Source organism: Falco punctatus (assembly GCF_963210335.1).
Source record: "Falco punctatus genome assembly, chromosome: 12".
NCBI classification, from domain to species: Eukaryota; Metazoa; Chordata; class Aves; order Falconiformes; family Falconidae; genus Falco; species Falco punctatus.
In genome coordinates this window covers 301,745-307,809 of record NC_137592.1, presented here as the reverse complement: position 1 = coordinate 307,809, position 6,065 = coordinate 301,745, and the positions used below count along the sequence as shown (strand labels likewise).

At 37.1% G+C, this 6,065-nt stretch overlaps 1 long non-coding RNA gene across 1 annotated transcript; it reads right to left on the bottom strand.

Moving 5' to 3' along the window:
* Nucleotides 1–1,200: 1,200 nt before the first annotated feature.
* On the bottom strand, nt 1,201–5,158 carry LOC308072168. Its single transcript, XR_013931559.1, has 3 exons — nt 4,878–5,158; nt 1,816–2,689; nt 1,201–1,302 (listed from the first exon to the last, which is right to left on the bottom strand). It is a non-coding gene; the product is annotated as an uncharacterized lncRNA (long non-coding RNA).
* Between the last annotated feature and the right edge of the window lie 907 nt (nt 5,159–6,065).

Here is a 6,065-nt window from a genome sequence, read left to right as displayed (position 1 = left end):
ACCCGTCAGATGTTTTTTAACCCGTGAGACTTTTTTTATCTGTGAAACTTATTTTACCCCTGAGACTTATTTTACCCCTGAGATTTTTACATGCGGGAATTTTTTCCCATGAGACTTTTTCTACCTGTGAGACTTTTCTACCTGCTAGACTTTTTACCCGAATCTTTTTTTACCTCTGAGACTTTTTTTACCTGTGAGACTTTTTTTACCTGTGACATATTTTTTACCCATGAGACTTATTTTACCCCTGAGACTTTTAAACCTGCGGGAATTTTTTACCCATGAGACTTTTTCTACCTGTGCGACTTTTCTACCTGCTAGACTTTTTCCCGAATCTTTTTTTACCTGTGAGACTTTTTTTAACCATGACTTTTTTTTTTGCGTCAGACTTTTTTCACGTGAGACATTTTTTACATATGGGACTTTTTACCTCTGAGACTTTTTACCCGTCAGATGTTTTTTAACCCGTGAGACTTTTTTTACCTGTGAGACTTATTTTACCCCTGAGATTTTTACATGCGGGAATTTTTTACCCATGAGACTTTTTCTACCTGTGAGACTTTTCTACCTGCTAGACTTTTTACCCGAATCTTTTTTTACCTCTGAGACTTCTACTACCCGTGAGACTTTTTTTACCCATGACTTTTTTTACCCGTCAGACTTTTTTCCCCTGAGACATTTTTTACCTATGGGACTTTTTACCTCTGAGACTTTTTACCCGTCAGATGTTTTTTAACCCGTGAGACTTTTTTTACCTGTGAGACTTATTTTACCCCTGAGACTTTTTACCTGCGGGAATTTTTTACCCATGAGACTTTTTCTACCTGTGAGACTTTTCTACCTGCTAGACTTTTTACCCGAATCTTTTTTTACCTCTGAGACTTCTTTTACCTGTGAGACTTTTTTTACCCATGACTTTTTTTACCCGTCAGACTTTTTTCACGTGAGACATTTTTTACCTATGGGACTTTTTACCTCTGAGACTTTTTACCCGTCAGATGTTTTTTAACCCGTGAGACTTTTTTTACCTGTGAGACTTATTTTACCCCTGAGACTTATTTTACCCTCGAGACTTTTTACCTGCGGGAATTTTTTACCCATGAGACTTTTTCTACCTGTGAGACTTTTCTACCTGCTAGACTTTTTACCCGAATCTTTTTTTACCTCTGAGACTTTTTTTACCCATGACTTTTTTTTTCGCGTCAGACTTTTTTCCCGTGAGACATTTTTTACATATGGGACTTTTTACCTCTGAGACTTTTTACCCGTCAGATGTTTTTTAACCCGTGAGACTTTTTTCACCTGTGAGACTTTTTTTATCCCTGAGAGTTATCTTACCCCTGAGACTTATTTTACCCCTGAGACATTTTACCTGCGGGAATTTTTTACCCATGAGACTTTTTCTACCTCTGCGACTTTTCTACCTGCTAGACATTTTACCCGAATCTTTTTTTACCTCTGAAACTTTTTTTACCTCTGAGACCTTTTATACCCATGACTTTTTTTACCCGTCAGACTTATAGTACCCATGAGACTTATTTTACCCCTGAGACTTATTTTACCCTTGAGATTTTTACCTGCGGGAATTTTTTACCCATGAGACTTTTTCTACCTGTGAGACTTTTCTACCTGCTAGACTTTTTACCCGAATCTTTTTTTACCTCTGAGACTTTTTTTACCCATGACTTTTTTACCCGGCAGACTTTTTTCACGTGAGATATTTTTTACATATGGGACTTTTTACCTCTGAGACTTTTTACCCGTCAGATGTTTTTTAACCCGTGAGACTTTTTTTACCCCTGAGACTTATTTTACCCCTGAGACTTATTTTACCCCTGAGATTTTTACCTGCGGGAATTTTTTACCCATGAGACTTTTTCTACCTGTGAGACTTTTCTACCTGCTAGACTTTTTACCCGAATCTTTTTTTACCTCTGAGACTTCTTTTACCTGTGAGGCTTTTTACCCATGACTTTTTTTACCTGTCAGACTTTTTTCCCGTGAGACATTTTTTACCTCTGGGACTTTTTACCTCTGAGACTTTTTACCCGTCAGATGTTTTTTAACCCGTGAGACTTTTTTTAACTGTGAGACCTTTTTACCCATGACTTCTTTTACCCGTGAGACTTTTTTCTACCCGTGAGACTTTTTTTACCTTTGAGACTTATTTTACCCCTGAGACTTATTTTACCCCTGAGACTTTTTACCTGCGCGAATTTTTTACCCATGAGACTTTTTCTACCTGTGCGACTTTTCAACCTGCTAGACTCTTTACCCGAATCTTTTTTTACCTCTGAGGCTTCTTTTACCTGTGAGACTTTTTTTTACCCATGACTTTTTTAACCCGTCAGACTTTTTTCCCGTGAGACATTTTTTACCTATGGGACTTTTTACCTCTGAGACTTTTTACCCGTCAGATGTTTTTTAACCCGTGAGACTTTTTTTACCTGTGAGACTTATTTTACCCCTGAGACTTATTTTACCCATGAGACTTTTTACCTGCGGGAATTTTTTACCCATGAGACTTTTTCTACCTGTGAGACTTTTCTACCTGCTAGACTTTTTACCCGAATCTTTTTTTACCTCTGAGACTGTTTTTACCTGTGAGACTTTTTTTACCTGTGACACATTTTTTACCCATGAGACTTATTTTACCCCTGAGACTTATTTTACCCATGAGACTTTTTACCTGCGTGAATTTTTTACCCATGAGACTTTTTCTACCTGTGAGACTTTTCTACCTGCTAGACTTTTTACCCGAATCTTTTTTTACCTCTGAGACTTTTTTTACCCATGACTTTTTTTTTCGCGTCAGACTTTTTTCCCGTGAGACATTTTTTACATATGGGACTTTTTACCTCTGAGACTTTTTACCCGTCAAATGTTTTTTAACCCGTGAGACTTTTTTTATCTGTGAAACTTATTTTACCCCTGAGACTTATTTTACCCCTGAGATTTTTACATGCGGGAATTTTTTCCCATGAGACTTTTTCTACCTGTGAGACTTTTCTACCTGCTAGACTTTTTACCCGAATCTTTTTTTACCTCTTTAACTTTTTTTACCTCTGAGACTTTTTTTACCTGTGACACTTTTTTTACCCATGACTTTTTTTACCCATCAGACTTTTTTCCCGTGAGACATTTTTTACCTATTCGACTTTTTACCTCTGAGACTTTTAACCCATCAGATGTTTTTTAACACGTGAGACTTTTTTTACCCCTGAGACTTATTTTACCCCTGAGACTTATTTCACCCCTGAGACTGTTTACCTGCGGGAATATTTTACCCATGAGACTTTTTCTACCTGTGAGACTTTTCTACCTGCTAGACTTTTTACCCGAATCTTTTTTTACCTCTGAGACTTCTTTTACCTGTGAGACTTTTTTTACCCATGACTTTTTTTACCCGTCAGACTTTTTTCACGTGAGACATTTTTTACCTATGGGACTTTTTACCTCTGAGACTTTTTACCCGTCAGATGTTTTTTAACCCGTGAGACTTTTTTTATCTGTGAAACTTATTTTACCCCTGAGACTTATTTTACCCCTGAGATTTTTACATGCGGGAATTTTTTCCCATGAGACTTTTTCTACCTGTGAGACTTTTCTACCTGCTAGACTTTTTACCCGAATCTTTTTTTACCTCTGAGACTTTTTTTACCTGTGACACATTTTTTACCCATGAGACTTATGTTACCCCTGTGACTTATTTTACCCCTGAGACTTTTAAACCTGCGGGAATTTTTTACCCATGAGACTTTTTCTACCTGTGCGACTTTTCTACCTGCTAGACTTTTTACCCGAATCTTTTTTTACCTGTGAGACTTTTTTTAACCATGACTTTTTTTTTCGCGTCAGACTTTTTTCACGTGAGACATTTTTTACATATGGGACTTTTTACCTCTGAGACTTTTTACCCATCAGATGTTTTTTAACCCGTGAGACTTTTTTTACCTGTGAGACTTATTTTACCCCTGAGACTTATTTTACCCCTGAGATTTTTACATGCGGGAATTTTTTACCCATGAGACTTTTTCTACCTCTGCGACTTTTCTACCTGCTAGACTTTTTACCCGAATCTTTTTTTACCTCTGAGACTTCTACTACCCGTGAGACTTTTTTTACCTGTGAGACTTATTTTACCCCTGAGACTTTTTACCTGCGGGAATTTTTTACCCATGAGACTTTTTCTACCTGTGAGACTTTTCAACCTGCTAGACTTTTTACCCGAATCTTTTTTTACCTCTCAGACTTCTTTTACCTGTGAGACTTTTTTTACCCATGACTTTTTTTACCCGTCAGACTTTTTTCACGTGAGACATTTTTTACCTATGGGACTTTTTACCTCTGAGACTTTTTACCCGTCAGATGTTTTTTAACCCGTGAGACTTTTTTTACCTGTGAGACTTATTTTACCCCCGAGACTTTTTACCTGCGGGAATTTTTTACCCATGAGACTTTTTCTACCTGTGAGACTTTTCTACCTGCTAGACTTTTTACCCGAATCTTTTTTTACCTCTGAGACTTTTTTTACCCATGACTTTTTTTTTCGCGTCAGACTTTTTTCCCGTGAGACATTTTTTACATATGGGACTTTTTACCTCTGAGACTTTTTACCCGTCAGATGTTTTTTAACCCGTGAGACTTTTTTTATCTGTGAAACTTATTTTACCCCTGAGACTTATTTTACCCCTGAGATTTTTACATGCGGGAATTTTTTCCCATGAGACTTTTTCTACCTGTGAGACTTTTCTACCTGCTAGACTTTTTACCCGAATCTTTTTTTACCTCTGAGACTTTTTTTACCTGTGACACATTTTTTACCCATGAGACTTATGTTACCCCTGAGACTTATTTTACCCCTGAGACTTTTAAACCTGCGGGAATTTTTTACCCATGAGACTTTTTCTACCTGTGCGACTTTTCTACCTGCTAGACTTTTTCCCGAATCTTTTTTTACCTGTGAGACTTTTTTTAACCATGACTTTTTTTTTCGCGTCAGACTTTTTTCACGTGAGACATTTTTTACATATGGGACTTTTTACCTCTGAGACTTTTTACCCGTCAGATGTTTTTTAACCCGTGAGACTTTTTTTACCTGTGAGACTTATTTTACCCCTGAGATTTTTACATGCGGGAATTTTTTACCCATGAGACTTTTTCTACCTGTGAGACTTTTCTACCTGCTAGACTTTTTACCCGAATCTTTTTTTACCTCTGAGACTTCTACTACCCGTGAGACTTTTTTTACCTGTGAGATTTATTTTACCCCTGAGACTTTTTACCTGCGGGAATTTTTTACCCATGAGACTTTTTCTACCTGTGAGACTTTTCTACCTGCTAGACTTTTTACCCGAATCTTTTTTTACCTCTGAGACTTCTTTTACCTGTGAGACTTTTTTTACCCATGACTTTTTTTACCCGTCAGACTTTTTTCCCCTGAGACATTTTTTACCTATGGGACTTTTTACCTCTGAGACTTTTTACCCGTCAGATGTTTTTTAACCCGTGAGACTTTTTTTACCTGTGAGACTTATTTTACCCCTGAGACTTATTTTACCCTCGAGACTTTTTACCTGCGGGAATTTTTTACCCATGAGACTTTTTCTACCTGTGAGACTTTTCTACCTGCTAGACTTTTTACCCGAATCTTTTTTTACCTCTGAGACTTTTTTTACCCATGACTTTTTTTTTCGCGTCAGACTTTTTTCCCGTGAGACATTTTTTACATATGGGACTTTTTACCTCTGAGACTTTTTACCCGTCAGATGTTTTTTAACCCGTGAGACTTTTTTCACCTGTGAGACTTTTTTTATCCCTGAGAGTTATCTTACCCCTGAGACTTATTTTACCCCTGAGACATTTTACCTGCGGGAATTTTTTACCCATGAGACTTTTTCTACCTCTGCGACTTTTCTACCTGCTAGACATTTTACCCGAATCTTTTTTTACCTCTGAAACTTTTTTTACCTCTGAGACCTTTTATACCCATGACTTTTTTTACCCGTCAGACTTATAGTACCCATGAGACTTATTTTACCCCTGAGACTTATTTTACCCTTGAG